The sequence below is a fragment of the Etheostoma cragini genome, chromosome 23 (genome assembly GCF_013103735.1).
Source record: "Etheostoma cragini isolate CJK2018 chromosome 23, CSU_Ecrag_1.0, whole genome shotgun sequence".
In the NCBI taxonomy this organism is placed as follows: Eukaryota; Metazoa; Chordata; class Actinopteri; order Perciformes; family Percidae; genus Etheostoma; species Etheostoma cragini.
This window is the reverse complement of record NC_048429.1, coordinates 14,627,995-14,647,096: the sequence shown is the minus strand read 5'-3', so window position 1 is coordinate 14,647,096 and position 19,102 is coordinate 14,627,995. Positions and strand designations below refer to the sequence as shown.

Sequence of the window (19,102 nt, the reverse complement as noted above, 5' to 3'; positions counted from 1 at the left end):
TGTCATTTCTGGACACACACAGCCTGTCCGATAATAGACTCCGTGGCGTTACATTTTGTCCGAACGCTTAGGACGAAGACTGCACAGCGGTGTGTGGAAATGTCAACACAGACGAAACGGCAGCTGAAGAATAATTCAGCCAGACTCATCATATTTAGCTGTTCATCATATTTAACAACTACCGTATCGCACATATTTGAACACATAACATCTCTTATTTTGTTATATCGGGTGTAAATACGAGTCTGGTTTGTTTACCTAACGTAGGCTATGTATTGACAGCACCCCCCACCTGCGACATAACACTATATGTATTGTAGAAAGATCACAGACAAACTGTAGGTACCAACGTAAAATATAATTATGCCTATTGAAATTAAGAGCAAGAGTAACATTACTGCATTATTGTGATTTCTGGGCAAGCATTTGTTTGCAGGAATCTAAAAAATAAATACATGTAATATGTAACACTGTAGACACGATTTTCAAGCAATAGTAAACATCTTCATTATTAATCTTTGCCTACAGTCACAGATTCATGACTAGTTTACTTTTAACATGTGTCAATAACAGGGATAGTTTGTTTTCAGATGCAAAGTAGCAACGTTCCTTTTTACCGTGGAAATGTAGATAATTGATTACCTCTAGCATCTGCTTGTATTTTGACGTACCTTTTCCTGATATGACATCATATAAATCTATGAACATTTTGTTCATAGACTTTGTTCTGCTGTTGGAGGTGCCTTTAGTTCTGCTTGTGCCACATTCAATGCATATGCAAAAAAAATGGAAGAACCAGCTGAAGACATTTCCTCCTGCTAACTTGAAAACATCCTTTTGCTTGACACAATTCCTCCTTTGAAATGATTTGTGTTCATGAATTTGAAATGACTTCACAATAACAGTGACTTTGAAATGGCTGTTGATTGTTGTTTTGATGCTTGTTTTACCAGTTTTTAGCGAGTTCTGTTGAAGATGCTTTTGCGATTCGTAACTTCAGGTGGAAGATATTAGGCTAAGTGAATTGTTGGTAGATAAACTCTCTGGATTCCTAAACACATCTAAAAATGCTTCATATTCCATTTTACGGACATTACAGTTAGGGTGCACTTGGCAATTGTCAATCATATCATAAAAGCCCCATATCATCACTGTTTGAATCAATAGCAGATGGTATCCGGTCATATCGACCACCTATAATTCATTTCTGCAGCAGAGCATCCGTGATGCATGTAGGCTCTAGAGCCCGACCGATAAATTGGCCGATATTAGGCATTTCCCAAATTATCGGTATCGGCAGTTATAATGGATGTTAAAATTTTAAATATTCATTCATCGGAATCATTTATGACAAATAAATGGTTTTGATAAATAATTATTCAAAAAATAAGATAAAAACGGCCTGTCAACCATGTTATGTTTTTTTCCGCTATAGTGTTTTTGTTCAAAGGGCTTTAAGTTTCATATCTTAAATTTGTGTTTTTATACATTTTTATTTATCAGAGCTTTAATATATTTTGATCTTCCTCTGTTCTGTTGTGACAAAATTAATCCTCATATTATTTTAGTGAGATCTCATAAATAACTACAAATAACTGTATGTTAACTGTATGTTAGGGAAATCTTTTATGTTTTGATACGCTTTTCTGGATTTTTTAAAATATGTGTATATATATTGGCCGATATCGGATTTTTAAATAACCAAATGTTTGTGTCGGTATCTGCATCGGCCTATAAAATCCTTATCGGTTGGGCTGTAGGCTCTTTTACCCTTCCTGTTTGACCTGGATTTACTTCCACTGTCCTTCATCTGTAGTGTGTGTGTGTGTGTGTGTGTGTGTGTGTATATGTGTGTGTGTGTTGACCCACATTCAAATCTAGGCTGTTAGCTGGGAGAGTGATACACCCCCAGAGAACAAAGTAATTACCCTGACAGTCTCCTCCCCATGTCTGTGGGCCATATAGCTTGCATCGATCTGTCTCTGCATTATGTCACATTACAGCAGGAACATGACATCTGAGAGTGTGTGCAATGGGACACACACACTCTTTCTCACTTTTTTTTTTCACCTGGGACTGACTGATGAGAATAGGTACAGTAAAGCCGACTGTCTCCCAGCAGATTGAAGTTGTGAGATGTGTGATTGGTTCCAGTTTGAGGAAATTTAAGTGCTGCCATGTGGCTATTTTAGAAAGGTGGCTGTAATCTGGGTAGAGGCTTCAAGTCAACTCATTCTCCATTGACTGTTAAAAGTGGCATGCTACCATTTTAATGAATCCATTTATTTTAGCCCAGTTAACTAGCCGTTGCGAGTACATTTCTACCTGTAAAAATAGCCTTCTGTGGCTCTGGAAGTCTGATAACGTAACCCTGACGTTCGGGTTGCCTTACTTTGGGTTTGGGGACTGCAGATTTATAGTCATGGCCTCGTCCTCTGCTGCTTTGATTTGGTCTCCTGTGAGTCCCCCAACCTTATGGAAGTCCCAACATGACATCATGACATGGCATAAACATACACACCGACTTTCTTAAGCCGAGTGGCGTGTTATCTGTACGCATTTTTAAACTATCCGTGTGTATATCTACGCTGTATACAGCGGGCGTAAATGCACACGCCACTTGGCGTGTTATGTTTATTCCTATTATTATTTCATCTTTATTGTATGTGTGTATGTATGTATATTGTGTGCTAGTATGTCATTATATTTATATTCTGTTCTGTGTGACTGATTTCGCTGCCGTAACACTGTATTTTCCTGTTTTATTGGATCAATAAATCTATCTCTGTATCTGTCTATCTATTTAATCATGAGAAGAAAGCAACGGTTAAGTTTAGAAAACGTGACACGCGGGAAACAATCCCCGGGCTCCTGGGTGAAAGTCCTGTGTTTACCCGTCCACCAACCTGACCAACCTCCCTCTGCAGATTTTCGGCCTTTCGTACTACGCACTTTGGAGTAAATTCACACGCTATCGCAAGGTAATGTAGGTCAATGGAGGATAAACGTCCCAAAATGCGAGTATGCTTCTTGATAACACGCCAATAATGGCATATGAATTGTCGTGTAATACATACGCCATTTCATAAGATCAGTCTGGAAGTCCAGTGGTAAATCATTGGAGGGGCCCTTAAACTGAAGAGGCAGGAACAGATATCAGACTTGTTAAAAAAAAAAAAAAAAAAAAAAAAATCAGTGAAATGTGGTTGATGACATGACAGCGTGGTGAGCCAAACAGCTTGCTGTCAGCTGAAACGTTGGGGTGTCCCACACTGTAGCAGTTTGTCTAAAGCTGGGGTGCCTGTCAGAATCAGGGCGGCGTGGTCACCATGTTGTTTTTTTATGTTATAGCTCAACATAACTCAATTATAAAGTACAGTAAGTATTAAACTGTGTTATAAAATGTTTCTGTACATAGGCTGATCAAAAAAAAACAAAAAAAAACTCGAGGTGCAATGCATGGTGATATCCCTGCATGCTTAGCAGTCTGACTGCTCTTATTCATGATCAGCCTCCAAAACACTGTTGCTAGTGACAACCAGGCCGGCAGCTTGCAATCTCCCTCTTCTTCTCTCCCGTTTATGTAACCCCAACTTGTGTGATGTTTTATTGATCAGATAGAGGTGTTTATCGTCTTGTGTGTGTGTGTGTGTGAACGTGTGTGTGTGTGTGTGTGTGTGTGTGTGTGTGACATAGAGCATGTTAACCTCCTTCTATTAGCCAAATATCTCCCTGTTATTTCCTTTTATCAGAGTTATAGCCGATGAACACATTTTGATGGTGAAAAGTAAACTTCATTAGCGGTTACATCTTTTTGATTATTAATGAGTGTTTTTCATTTCAAGGTTCAACTACATGCTTATTCAGTGGACCAGTAAGTGTTCTCCACACTCCCAGACTTTCATATTTCATGCTTCTTTACATTGAAAGCAAAACAGGTTGTAATGGCATATGAAACCGCTGTTCCGACCTGGATGTAACTCCATGTATTTTAAAGTAAATGAACAAATATCTGTGTTTGTACAATTATTTATGTAAGTGAGACATGGAAAAGCAGGTTTAGAAAGATAAAATTATATTTGGGCCAACCAGGTATAGGGGGTTGAGTTTTCCCATGTCATCCTATGGAGACGCACGGGCTGTGGGGCGTTATTTGGATGTCCAGTGGTCTAACCTACGTTAAAAAGCTAGTGCAACGACATTTTCCACAGTAGAAAACATGATATAAATGGAAAAACCTACTGTTCTAGCTATAAAAATGGCAGAATCATCCACGGTACATGGATGATTTCCCTAACCACTTCATACACGCTTCAGGATGATGGCAATGAGTTGTTAACAGTCAATCACAAAGACGTATCGCCCTGCAACAATCTATCTAAAGTAACACCTTTTGGAAGTACCATTCATGATGTATAGAAAAAAACTAAAGTTGTGGGAAGTTTTTATGGCTTAAACTATATGTTTTATTTTTCCCCCCATGCTGTTTCATTCGTCCTGTCCAGAAGGGACCGATGAAACATTATGCACATCCCACTTTTGCTGTAATAACTCCTGAATGGTTTTGTTCAAAGCTGGAAATGCAACTGTATTTGACAGATGACACGTGTAGGCTGGTGGTGACAAACTATTAGTTTTCAGTGCGATACGACCGCTTTGTAAATTATGTTTGATTAAAATGTGTTTCAACTGTCCCGGCTCTCCCCTACTCCCCTTCCCTTTTTTGTTGGTAAGAGCTGTTGAGTGCTGTCTAACACCTGAGGAAGAACAGAACATGTGAAAAACCCTAGAATGTAACTACATGTGAGAGAAGGACTTGCTAACAGCCCTTGGGGCTGATGGGAAATGTCTTCCTGCCATTGCACTGCCACAGGGTGGGCATTATGTTGGTGAAGTAGTAATTATTGGGCTTTTTTGGGGTCTAACTAATTCTAGGGCTCCAGAATGAATACAATTAGTGTGGGCTGGGTGCAGCAAGAACACACAATTAGACACGTTCATAGCCATAGGAACACACACACACACACACACACAGACTGAGGGAAGTTATGTGAGCCATGCAAGGAATCTGAAGTGCTGCAAGTCCATTCTTTCTGTATCTCACACACAACTTTTTCTACCTCAAAGGTAAAAGATGTTGGTTGTGTGTGTGTGTGTGTGTGTGTGTGTGTAACAAAGCCAGCTCATAATACTGGTGTGGTCATCTTGTATGAATGTTACTGGGTGTCAGAAGGCATGTGTGGTCAACTATGTGTGTCACATAGTTGTGTAAGAAAATGGACGAGTGTGTTAGCCTAGTCTTTGTTCTCTCTCTCAGACAAACACACACACACATTGCACACTGACACACACATTGTGCTGAAAAACACCAACCCACGCACGCACACACACTGTCTTACCATTATTTCCGATGTGTTTTGCCATCATAACCTGTCCAATTGCACCCAGGATAACTATCCCATCATGCTTTGCCAGGTGTGTGTGTATGGAAGGTTTAGTTGGGTGGCTGACATTGGCTCATAATCTGAAGAATAACCGAGGGCAATGTTTGTTAGAACAGCATCAGACAGGGATTACATGATGCACACAGACACATGCAGAGGTCACGCTGTAAAACAGAGTTCTTAAAATGGGCTCAATGACATGTCAGTGTTCTTTAAGAACGCTTTGTTATGCTGAGGATTTCCTCCTTGTAAAATATGTGTTTATTCCTAATGTGTAAGTAATCCGATTATTCAACACTTCACCTAATGAACCCAGAGTAACCTTAGCTTGACTTAATCCAACACTCTAAACTGCTTATTTGAAGGAATACAGCACAGACCAAAATGGCCTTCTGTTGTTAAAATATTCATACTCCTTTCACTTCAAGGTAGGACTGAACGATTTAAGGGTTAACTTCTAAATAACCATTTTTCTGACCACAATTGCGATTTTTAGATTGCGCTGACTTCAATCAAACTCCAAGCCTGTTTTGGTGGCCTGCATAATATGTGTATAAAATGATTTTCACAATACAAGATTCCAAAAGTAGATTTTATGTGCACACCAACAAGAGCTCGACCCATAAAGGATTTTTAAGGCCAACACGATTCAAATAATCCGATATACTTATTACTAATCCAGAAATGCGTAACAAAACAGATTTCCTTAACATTAGTTATTTGTGTTTTCACTAAAATAGTAAGATGATAATTTGTTTTACTGTCACAAAAAAACAGAGGAACATCAATATTAAATATATTAAAATTCTGATAAATAAAATGTACAAAAATATAAACTTAAGATATAAAACTTAAATTCCTTTTTGACAAAAACAAAATATTTAGTGTTGCCAACAGGGACACTGTAGATCGCCCTCTGGTGGACAAACTATGCAACACTCATAACACGGTTGACCGTCCGTTTTTATTTTTTATCGGTATCGGCATTTATGTTTTTTGTTCTTCATCATAATTATTTATGACGAATAAATGATTGTGATAAATTCCTATTTAAAATATATATTTTTTTAATCAGACATTATAAATGCGGATACCGATAGTTAGGGGAAATGCCTTATATTGGCACCTCTAAGAACACACACACACATAAGTGGCACGTTGTCAGTGCCAAGTACAGTCCGCTCTAGTCATTCTGCTGTTCAGGACATCCCGTCCTACACAACTCTTACCATCTGCTTGCTTCTCAAAAAACAATTTTCCTAACCCGTCTCACATTATCATCACATAATAACAATAACAAATCGTTCCATGTGCAGTAGAATATGGTGGACTTTACAGTAACATTTACTTTTTAGAGGAAGCTGTATTGTGTTAGTAGAAGTTGTACCTGTGAGCTCTGGGAGTTTTAAGACCGACTGTTCTGACTGCTTTCTCTTACTTTGCTGCCTCCTCTTACTTCTCTCAGTATAAAAGTGGGTTTCCTCGTTAATCTCAAGTATGAATCTGTATTTATCTCTCTTTTCTCCCTGGCGGGTTAATCATTGCCTCACACACAGGCGCTATCTGCAATCAGTGCCAAAAAAGTGCATCAAAAGTTCAGAGAACGCAGTCGCGAAAACACGATCCCTCACAAAGCCCGGAGAGAAAAGAGTCGCGCCTTGGCGCTTTTTTAGCCATTTGAAATGAATTCTTTTGCAGACATGTTGCTGTAAAAGCAGGAGGTTCCCAATATTCCTCTGAGATTGTATGTTTCTCAAGCTCATCACCGTGTTAGCACCGGTAAGCAACTCATTCATCATTATCTGAAAGGTCGGATCAGTATCGAGGTCAGTAACACTTTGTGCGTTTGCACTCACTAATAATCCGGTCTAATCAGATTAAAGCAGCACTCCTATATGTGCAGTGCAGTGATGGGCTGAACAGACTAAGAAACTACAACAACTCTGACTTTATCAACAGAAAGCCCACGGATGAAGAGATTAGAATACAGTCCTACGCCATTTGATTGACAGGAGATCTCTGTGAGGCACACCGCTGCCATGAGCACATGGCATCAAAGATAGAAATCCAGCAGGCGTCTCTTCTGAATGCAGAGTTGTAGTGAGGCAGAGAAATATATCATTGGCTCCGTCATGTTTCTTGGTCGTCCGCTGCAGGGAAAGAGAATTGGGAGTTAGCTGGTCCTTGGTTTGGTGAGGATGTGCGGTGTGATTGAAAAGTAACAACAGCAAAACAGATTTGAGACGCATCATTCGCTGTTTTTGGGAATAGACGAGAAGCAACTTCCACAATAATTGCACACGCAGTGAGATACTGAAATTGGACAGTACCATAGCTTGATAGGAATTCAGGGGACTTATGCCCCTGGCTTGCCTTAACACAAAGAATGGTAGTTGAGATGCACACTATGAGGGGTTATGTGCCAGCCTATTTCTTGCCGGGGCACAAACCCCTGTAAAACCCCACTTGTTTTATTCAACTTCATGTATTAATTAATGAGCTTTCGATGTCTTTGTAGACGGATTCTGATGCCTTTGGACGGAGTAAGGCTACCTGTTTTCCCAGGGTTTATTGTGTTTGTGCTAAGCTAACTGGCTGCTGGATGGCGTTATAGTGAGTGTAGACATTAAATGGGTTTCAATGTTATCATCTAACTCTCTTTAAGTAGGCAAGTAAGCATTAGAGCTCGACCGATATATCTGCTGGCCGATAACTATCGGGCAGTTTTTGTTTAAAAAAAATATTCATTTATTTTAAAATTAATATTTTAAAAATGAAATAAAAACGGTCAACCATGTTATGAGCGTTTGCGTTGCATAGTGTGTCCACCAGAGGGCGCTCTACAACGTCCTTGTTGCCCCAGTGTGTAAATGATTATGTTATTTTAGTAATAACTACAAATAATTGTTAGGGAAATCTGTTTTGCTACTAGTTTCTGGATTTTTGTTTTTTAAATATATATCAGATTTTTAAATGTCCAAATATTTGTATCGGTATTGGCGTTAAACATCCTTCATCGATCGGGCTCAAGTAAGCATATTTCTCAAAATGAATAATCCTTAAATGTAATGGTAACAAGTTCTTCTTCTTCTTCCAATTTCTTCCATTGCTTTGCTTACATTATCCGTTAGCCACTGGGTGTGGAAAACAAAGTCCGTGTAAATACTGAAACTTAGCAAAGAATGCCTGATAATATTTGTGTTATATTGTTCACTATTTAGTCTTCTGATTTCAAATACTTATTTAAAACTTATTTTAAGCTTATTATTTTACAACTAACCCCTTTGCAGCTTTTATCAAGAACATAATGCAACATTTGAGAATGTTGAAGACTTTTGTCAAATGAATACAGGGTCTCAAAGTAACTGTTTCCTCTAGAACTCTCTCTGGAAACTCTCTAGAAAAAATTCAAACAATACCTAGCTGCAGACATTCAAGATATTGTGTGCAATGGACAAACAAACATGTTGGAAATTAACATTTATTGTTTCTGTTGTCATAAACTCCAGCAATCATTTGTTCAATAAAGCTGTGTGCGTCACAGCAGCTGAAGTAGGCACAAAGATATTCTGTGGCCAGCAAATGTCTGATGTAATGAATAAATGGGAAATGTTGCGTCACTGTCTTGGGATGGGACGTCCCACCTGGCTTGGCATGAAGACAGGAAATAGCCCAGGCCAATGAGATATACACATACACACACACACACACACACACACACAAACAAAACAGGGCACCTCAGGGAGGGAAGTGAACACCTGTTCCCAGAGGCATCGGGGTGAGCGGAGATGGATTTGTTGACTGTGCTCAGGGGAGTGGTGGGGCGTGAGAAAAAGGATGCACGATGGAAAGCCGTAAAACAGACAGCGGAGGAGGAGGAGGAGAGTTGATAATAGAGGGAGGGAGGGAGGTTAAAGTCATGTTCCTTTGTGTAAGGCAACCAGCCATCCTTTGAGATCTCTCTCTGGTAGGGTGTTGTTTTTGTGTTGTTGGGTGTGGGCAACTGTTGATGTGTTGTTGCTATGATCTGACTTGAGCACATGTTAAAGCTGCAGTTGGCAACTTCGCATGTGGATGACCCCCAGCTGGCAACAAGAGCTCACGGATTCTTTCGGGATTTTATTTTCCATGCAGCTTTATAAATTAAAAGCATTGAAAGTTTTCAATATTTGGCTGAATATGCTCCATTCATAGGCTTTGTTTTAAGGATATTTTTTTAGTTAAGTGGGAAGAGGTTTATTGCCATGTTTGCAAAAGACTAATATTACTAATATTATATTATATTGTCTGCGTTGGCAAGGAAAGTTGGGACATCATGGGGGGGAGGGGTAATGTCAGTAAGTTCAAGTAAAATACAGACTTAGCTAATATCGTGTTCAGAAGTTTTGATGCAACTTTTTTTTCTCCTTTCAGCTTCTCTAACAAACATTTGTTTGTGTGCGTGTGTGTGTGTGTGTGTGTGCACTTAAGCTCCTATAATTCCCATCGCTCTCCACTGGAATGTGCCATCTTCAGCTGTGTGTTTGGATTCTCCAACCAAACATTCAGACAGGACAACACACTTTCTGAGTGTGTGCGTGTGTGTTGGACAGACCGGAAGCTTCTCATTAATCTGGTGTGGATGTAATAAGACAGACGAGTGTTATGTAACAGACGGAGTGGGTGTTGATTTCCCAAACACAACGGTGTGTGTGTGTGTGTGTGTGTGTGTGTGTGTGGGGGGGATGTCACAGAGAGGGTTAACAGCAGGTGGGTAATGTTTTCATATCCAAGTCGTTTACTTCCATAAAAGTATTGTCAATTTTTTCTTCTTCTGAGGACTATTTTTACATCCTAACATTAAATGCAAGCACATACTTCAATGAGCTTAGGCATGACTGTGTATTTATACCTTACTGTAAGACACCACAATCCACTTAGACCCAACAAAGTGAATTTGGAAGCTGCAGGTGGTAATTGTGTATGCCAGCGAGGCGTAACAATGACTTGCAGCGGTGCAAATCACTTGTTTATACAGTAAAAAGCTAGAATGAGGTCAGCAGGGCAACATGACCATCATTCATGTTCACTCCAACTCCTGCTGCAGATAGCTAACAGTCATGTGATAGCATGCTTAATAATTGTGTCATAGCTAATCGCCAGCTGGCCATACTTCCTATTTTAAAGCATTGTACATCTGTACACTGATAAGAGCAAATGTGGTGTAACCATGTATCCAGCTAATTTAAATAGCTCACGTTTCTGTAACAGTTAACTTCATTTAATATTGCATGTGGCGTTTTTCTTATGCGGGGTGAAAATGTTCCACCAAAACAAGTTTCTTCCCAAATCTATTTTGCTCCTCTGCGTCCGGAGCTTAGCACCGCCCAAGACAATTGTGATTGGTTTAAAGAAATGCAAACAACCCAGAGATTTTTTTTTTCTCTTCCTATCCAGGAGTGTGTGTTGTGTAGCCGGACCTACTGTGTCTCCACAGCGCTGTGGAGATAGGTTTGGCAATGCCAAACTAACAACCGATATAAGAGGATCATCTAACCTGCACCCTATCCCTGTTTTGTAATTGGAGATAGATGAAGTGTATTGCCTTTGGCATGACCTTAAGCTAACCCCCTCACACAAACGCTCCTACATATATTTATATATACACAGTCTGTTTGTTTCTTTCTAACCTCCCCCTCCCCTTGCTGCAAACACATGACACTGCATTGTGTGTGTGTGTGTGTGTGTGTGTGTGTGTGTGTGTGTGTGTGTGTGTGTGTGTGTGTGTGTGTGTGTGTGTGTGTGTGTGTGTGTGTGTGTGTGTGTGTGTGTGTGTGTGTGTGTGTGTGTGTGTGTGTGTGTGTGTGTGTGTGTGTGTGTGTGTGTTCGTTCAGCCTGGAGACATTGCAATCTTCATACCCAAAAATAAAATACCATCTTCCACCCAGCTCGCCCTCCCTTCAATCTTTATCTTCATTCTTTCCATCTCTCCCCATTAATCCCGACAATCTGTGTTCTTCTCCTTGTTGTTTTCTCTTCTGCTTCTGCATCATGTTTTTTTTATGTCTGTCCTTGGTGGATTATTTGTACATCTTTGATACTTTAGATGATGCACAGGTACGAGAGTCGAGAAACCTGCTCACAAAGTGGGATATTATTTGCCAGAGATATGAATGATTCCATGTTACCAATTAATACATTTGGACTAAATATTACTGCTCATTTAAATAAAATGTTTTTTATTTGATTTTCCTGAGGGTACCCTGCCACGGCTGTCGTTGCCTTGTGGGCAGGGGTGTCCTATAGGGGAGAAAGTTAGGACAATTCCAAGGACCCATGACTGACAAGGGCCCCAAAAAATAGGTTAAAACTAATCTAAAATTATTAATTTGCCCATTTATTTTTTTTTACATGGGGTCGGCACCCCTGCTTGTGGGCATTGTGTGTATGTGACGTAACGTTAGTCCAACGTGTTATTATGGCATCCAGGCAACTTCTAGGCATGACCCGCCCTTCAATAGCAATCACACGCTACTATTGGCCAAACATCCATGCTTACACAAGGTAACAGATTTGTTCAGGTCCTATCCCCTGACCATCCTAACCTTAAATACTCAACGTCAATGCCTAACCCTAACCAATGACAAGTCCCGCTGGGACTATTGCTAGTCTGCAGTTGTCATGGACAAAGTAACGCAGACATTTTTCCATGGGTAGTGAACCCACAGTAGTCAGTGTTTTATGTTTGCTGCAAAGACAAAATAAATCACCTGATTAATAAAGGGTCACATTGTCCCCCGGCCATTTTTCACTGCAGAGTTGCCAGAAAGCTGCTAGCAGCGAGGCTAAAGATAATACCAAGGGTTTCCGCAGGGACTTATAAAGTCTAAAATGTATCCTTATAACGTCTTAAAAACAGCCAGATTTTAATCCGAGGTCTTAGATTTCATTTAGTCAGGTCTTAAAAAGGTTTTACCCTTATTCCTTTCAAGAAACCCTTGCCGCAGAAAGAAACAGTATCAAGTTGTAGCCCCCAAAGAGCAGAACGCTGCCCTCAGAACGTTTCAGAACGTCACCGGATCGGTGTGTTGTAGTTCTTTCTAAAGGGATATTGGTGCTGGTACATGCGGTGATAAAACTACAAATCTCCTGATAAATTCAATACCTGCCCGCTAAATACATCTGTTAACGTTTGACTAGGGACTCTAACATCTGTCAATATGTGCAGGTCTTCACTGAGCGGACTTTTTAAAGACCATGTGACAGGCAGGTAACGTTAAAGGTTATCTGCTAGCCTACTCTTGAATTCCCCCTTGAGGATCAATAAAGTATCTATCTATCTATCTGAGCTGCAAGTAAATGCTGGACTGAGCTGTGGTTTTACTGCCGCAGGTATTCATGCACGACTGTTGGTGATTTACAGAGGTGGAAGACTCAAATTATGTACTGCAGTAAAAGCAGAGTTCGAGAGTTACAAATTACTTGTCAGTTACTAGTCCTGCATTCAACATCTTCTTTAAGTAACGGTACAGAAGTATTGTCAAAATATACTTAAAGTACCAAAAGTAATAGTGCTCATTATGCAGTGTAATATATCTTATTTTATTGAATTATATTATAATCGCAAACACATACCAGAGCCCCATATTTTACGTAAGAAGAGCAAACTATAATTCTACATAAATATGAAGAGGACAGACATGGTTTAACAGGTAAAACACAATACAGTCGCTGCTTCCTAAAACAGGAAGGGAAGCTGGCAAAACAAAAAGCAGACACTGGAAATGCATAAATCACAATGCTTATCATTACTTCCTCATCAGTTAGGCACAAGATCTGGCCATAATTACACTTGTCCTTTCCTTAATCTGTCGCTGCAACTCTGGCAGTGGGAAGTGATAATAAGTGAGTATAATTCGAACCCAAATGTGCATTGGCAACACATGGCTCAAGAAGCCGACAAATAGCTTATACATAATTCCCTAAGGCTGAAAATCTACATCTTTCATAAAAATACCCATCGGGGAATGTTAAAGGGTGTTGTCGGTCTTTAGATGTTTGTTTTTTTTGTGATCAATTTTTTTATACTGAGAAGAAAGCTAGGAGGGAGGGAGATAAAACTACACCTGCAGAAAAAGACAAACACGCACATAAAACGACACACACACAGACAGACACAAGACAAGGGACCAGTCACAATCACAGGTGACAGGTCATTCAGAATCAAGACCTTGCTAGTAACAAGCACAGTAACATTAATCAATGCATTTGGGATGCAATATTGTTCCAGAATTGACCAATGGGGGAGCACTCTGTTGATCTCTAAATGTTTTAAACTTTTCTGAGCGCACCACTCTCTCTGCTCACCGAGCTCCAGCTGATCTTCTAAGAACGTTGACGCTGTCACCAATTGAGCATTGATTGGTCAGTAGGGGGTTCTTTCACACTGGTTGATCTCTGATCTCCAACATAACCTTCTCCCGAACAGGTTTGGTGTTCAGCATAAGTTACCATGGCGATTTAACCCGGTAACAAGTGATCCACCGTCGTGATACACAAAACCCTGGGTTGAACCTGAAGTTGCCTCGTTAACGCCAAGTCTTGCTTCGTAGTACAGGCCTCTGGGCGTGTGGTGATTCTGGTGTCGGTTGTTGACCAATGACACGCAAAGTTGTCTCACTTCTCTTGAAATCTCTCACGTGAAAGCTCGTGAAACGGTTTTCACTCTTTGCCGTTCTTTTCCTACATCTCTTTATTACCCAAAGATCAAGGTCATTGTTCATATCTTGTTAGTATTCATATTGTAGCCTTTTTGTGCTCTTTTAGACATACACAGGGTTATTTCAACTCTCCCCTCTGGGTCGGTCATGCTGGAGCTCCTTTTTTTTTTTGTTAGTTTATCTCAAGCAAAACAAAGGGTCTTTCAGTGGAAAGCGCCCACTGCGCTGGGCAGTGGCACTGATGCTCTGTTTGTGTGTGTTCTCATAGCTGCACAAACACATGCTTGTGACTGTACCCAGTAGGGTTCAGCTGAAATGGGCGCTTAAAGGCTGATGAAGTAGTTTTGATATGAGGATGAATGTAATTTGGGTTGATACTTAGAATTCTTAGGTTTAATTTTTAGCATGTCAAAAATAACTAAAATGTTCTACCGACTCTAGACACTAATAGGACATGGAAACTAGAGTAATTCATAATTCATCTATTGGGTTTAGAGCTGGAAAACTAGACTGGGTAAACCTAGTCAGATGGTGGACTAAAGGCCAAAGAAGAGAGCCTGTGACCGGGAGGTCGCCAGTTCAATCTCCAGATCAACCGGATTAAATCTGGTTCGGGAAAGTGAAAGAATGTCCCCCCCCCCCCCCCCCCCCCCCCCCCCCCCCCCCCCCCCCCCCCCCCCCCCCCCCCCACCCCCACCCCCCTCATTACCATCATTACCATGCTCTTGAGCAGGGCTCTTAACCTCCCATCCGCCCCAGGCAGGCTTCAAAGTTTTGGTAGGTGACAGATTCATGGTTTTTTTAAGTCTTTGTGTATGACAGACAGATGTAGGACAGACAGTGGTGCTTTCATTGTAATGTATACGTTCAGAATGAGGGGAACTCCCTGCCTGTGGGATCTCTATATGATTGCAGTGATGGAAGTTGCCTTTGATCCTGTAACCAGACATTTTAAAGGAGGACAAATCAATAGTGAACACCTGCGAGAGTTCAGGTTTTGCCTTCTAGCGTTTCCTTAAAAGTTGTTCATCTACACTGCTTTGATTAGTTTTTCTCAAACTTTCGGAGTGCATGTTGGCAGCGGGCAGGCTGTGAATACTAAGTAATTGGTTTAATGAAAAAATTCACAAAGAAAGTAAATGTTGAATTAATTGGCAGATTTTTCATTTTTCATTTCATTTCAATCAACCAAAAACAAGAAAAAAACTAGGGCAAGGGCTACAAACAAAACCCACCTGATCAGACGCAAACGCCACAGGGCATTCTGACTCAATATGCAGTTAGGGTTGAACCACAAATAAATTTCAAACATTGATCAATAGATCTGTTTGACATGCAAGCTCTTTTTTTTTGTTGCTTCGGGCCCTGTTCTGTCCCGGCTTCTTCGTGTCCGCTGTTCAAAGGAGAATGATTTTTGTTCTCGTTCTATTTTAAAGTAGTTGTGAGTCCCATATGAGCAGGTCTATTTCGAGCAACAGTTTAAACAGCTATGTCATTTGTGTCCTTTTGAGAAGTGGCAACTGTTCAGCCTTCCTCTCAACTCTGCCTCTGTTCTTTGTTTTGCTTGATTTCGTCGTCAGCTTAAGTTTTTTTATTTTATTTTTATTTTTTTTATTTTATTTTTTTTAAATATAGAACTGACAGAAGTATTAATGAGAGTTTTTGAATAAGATGGTACAAGTTTGTTCTGGGTACTGATATTAGTGGTTGGGTTTTGGATATTGTGGTCAGAGGTAGAATACTATATTATAGAAAATCAATACAGTATTGTATCGCAATACTTTCTGTGGCAATACTGTATCGATACACAGGCGCCAAGTATGGATCTTTTATTATGTGTGTTGGTCAGTTTGTCTGCCTGACAATCCTATTTTGCAGCAATAAAGTTGGAGTGAGATGAACGCAGAGAGAAATGTATCTTTTTAGATAAAACTGATGTTGACAAGGTTTCCTTTTGGGAACATCATTTGAAGTTGGGAATAAATAATAAAATTTGCAATAAATCGCAGAAAGGCCTCTGGTGATTCCCACCCCTAATTTCTGAATAATTATTATTTTTTTTTTTCAATACGAAGATCAAACTAAACTTAATAATTTCTCTTTTTTGTTATTTTTATAAATAGTACCATATGTATTTAGGGAGCAAACACTGTTCCGAACACAGCTAATAATGGATTACATTTTGAGGAGCACACACACAGTTGATGCTTGGTTGGATGTTGGGAGTACACTACAAAACACCCACTACACAAGGGAACAAAAACAAAAGTATATTAAAAAGCATCTGCCTTTTATCCCGATGTAATGTAAGTGGGACACACTGTTTTGAATACTTGATGCGTTTGGATCAGCCCAATAGATTGTAATCAGCGTGATGACCACTTTTAGGAACGTGGGTTTGGGGAGGACTTACTTGACAACTCATTCAATTTTGAAAACATACATTTATTGAGTAATTACAAAGCGACCATGTACCTTAGGGTCCACTGGATTTGGGGAAAACTCGCACTTGATCGCTCAACTAAAACAAGTTAATGATTTTAATTCTCTGGAATCTGCTGTAAACACAAAAGCTACTCACTGAAACCAAACCTAATGTAGAGTTGAGCCACCTCCCCCTCCCTCTGTCTCTCTCTCTGTGTGTCTCTCTCTCTCTCTGACTCTGTGTCTCTTTGTCTTTCTCTGTGTGTCTGTCTCTCTCTTTCTGTGTCTTTTACTGTGTCTCTGTCTCGCTCTGTCTCTCTCTCTCTGTGTCTCTGTCTCTCTCTCTCTATGGCTCTGTCTATCTCTGTGTCTCTATCTATCTCTCTGTGTGTCTCTCTCTCTCTCTCTCTGTCTGACTCTGTGTCTCTCTCTCTCTGACTCTGTGTCTCTCTGTCTCTCTGTCTCCCCTTTTTGTTATAGATTTTTTAAATGTGTTTATTTTAATTAAACGTTCCTGTGTCCAGACATGTACCAATCAGAAAACAGAGTGACTGAAAGAGGACGGGATAATGGACAACAACTTAGAGTTTAGGCAAGAGTGCAGGAAAAATGCACAAAAAGGGCCAAAAGGACATGATCTAATAAGACAAACATAAGACAATCTACTGATGATCTACATTATCACATTCCATATGACCCCCTCATGTTTAATGTTCTCCACCTTTAAACCTGACGGAGCCTCTGACGTGGACTCTGACTCCGCATCTTTAAGGCTTCAGCATGGAATGACTACACAATAAAAACCTCAGTAAACAAAACATTTCGTTCAAACTTGTGGGTGACAAATATATGTCAAAATCAAACAAACTCAGATTTATATGTGTATTTTTAAAATCACACAGGATATTTACATGAAAAAAGTGGATTCATCGCGTGGCATCGATAACCGGTTTAGAATTGAATCCAAACCAGAGATTACTACCTCTATGAACTGCAGACGTTACGTGTTGTTGTGCTGGTACATGCGCTCACAGATCTCGCTGCTCACAACATTTTCTCCAAGTAGATGTTTCTTTTTTGTCTGATCGGAGAGCTCATCAAAATCTGGGAGTGTACATTTAATATTGGTAAAGAACAGAGTTGTGACGTCAGTAGCCTTAATGTGCTACAGTGAAGCGGGAAGTGTTGCTCTGTGAAGCAGGAAGTGATGCTCTGTCTCTGCGGTTTTCCACAGCCAGACTGTGTCCACTCAGCCTGGACCTGCTCAGAGTCTTTCTGAGTCTGTGGTAAAGTATGGTGCTCAAGTATTACAAGTAATACCTGAGTATTACTTAAGTAGTGTCTTCCCAGTAGGTCATGTATTTCTGTTTCTGTCTGCAGGTGATTTGGTTGGGCTGGATGGTTTCAATTTTAATTTGCTTTATTGGCATGACAAAAATCCATTTGTGTTGCCAAAGCATAAGAACAGACATACATATAAACAACAACAAGGAGTAGATACATCTCATATACAATAAACATACAAGTGAACAGAATAATGATAGAATTGTTGATGTAGACCTCTCTCCCTCTTTCTCCCCTTTCCTCTTCCCCCCCCCCCTCTCTCTCTCTCTCTCTCTCTCTCTCTTTCTCCCTCTCTCTCAGCAGCACTGTACATGCCTGCACATTTCATGGCTCTTAACCAAACACAAAGAGTCCATTATGGCTCCGTTCATTGTAATGAACTCACTTTCTCCTCTCCTCTCCTATTTCTTCCTCCTCCCAGTCTTCCTCTTCACATTCACACTTTCACCCACATCTCTGAGATTGGATGTGAAGCCAACTTTTCCGTTTCATTACCTCATTGTGATATCGGAGTTGGGAAAGAATAGAAGAAAACGAGTAGAAAGGAAGGAAGGCTATGACTAGAGGTAGGCAGGTGTATGTCTGTGTAATTATCAGTCCAGTAATTAGGCCGTATTGCCTGTTGTCTCCCCCATCGCTTGCCCTTTGAAGTTTCATCCACTGTACTACCCAGAATGCACTTGGAAGGCATTACGGAGGGAGCAGAGGAGGGATGAAGTGGGGGTTGTTGGGAATTTGGGTCAAAAAGTGTGAAAAATACTTTCTGGAGATGCTGATGATGAAAGAGACAGAATGAGTTTCGGGGGGTCTCATTTCTCCCTTTATTGTCCAACTTTCTTTATTGCATTTCACAACTTGATACACATCAATCATTAGTACAATGAAAACACAGTAGTTATATAGAAAAAAAAAGAAGTACAAGCTGATTTCTCCCAGAACCCAACCCACCCCAAACGCACCCCGTCCAGGTCCAAACACAAGACAAACAGCCTGCTGGGATCTAGTCCCTGTAGCAGTTTCTAGCAACACGACATGCACACACCTCCATTCACACACATTCAAAAGGAAACATGAAAAGAAATAAAGAAAAAATAATAATACTGATACTGAGTGAATAAATGAATATGTACTTAAGAATACATGTTAAGTTAAACAAGTATATAAATAAATTACAAATGAAGAAGGAAAGAA

The 19,102-nt window shown here is 40.1% G+C and overlaps 1 protein-coding gene and 1 long non-coding RNA gene across 2 annotated transcripts in view; one reads left to right on the top strand and one right to left on the bottom strand.

The window, feature by feature from the left end:
- Nucleotides 1–19,102, top strand: part of cdk17 (cyclin-dependent kinase 17) — a 48,119-nt gene that overhangs the window by 353 nt on the left and 28,664 nt on the right. The gene's annotated exons all lie outside the window — the stretch shown is intronic.
- The window catches only part of LOC117938658, a 22,563-nt gene continuing 12,183 nt past the window's right edge, over nucleotides 8,723–19,102 (bottom strand). The window contains exons 2-3 of the long non-coding RNA XR_004655456.1: nucleotides 17,265–17,267; nucleotides 8,723–8,734 (exon numbers count right to left, since the gene is read on the bottom strand). This is a non-coding gene — a long non-coding RNA (uncharacterized LOC117938658). The remainder of the gene's footprint in view (nucleotides 8,735–17,264; nucleotides 17,268–19,102) is intronic.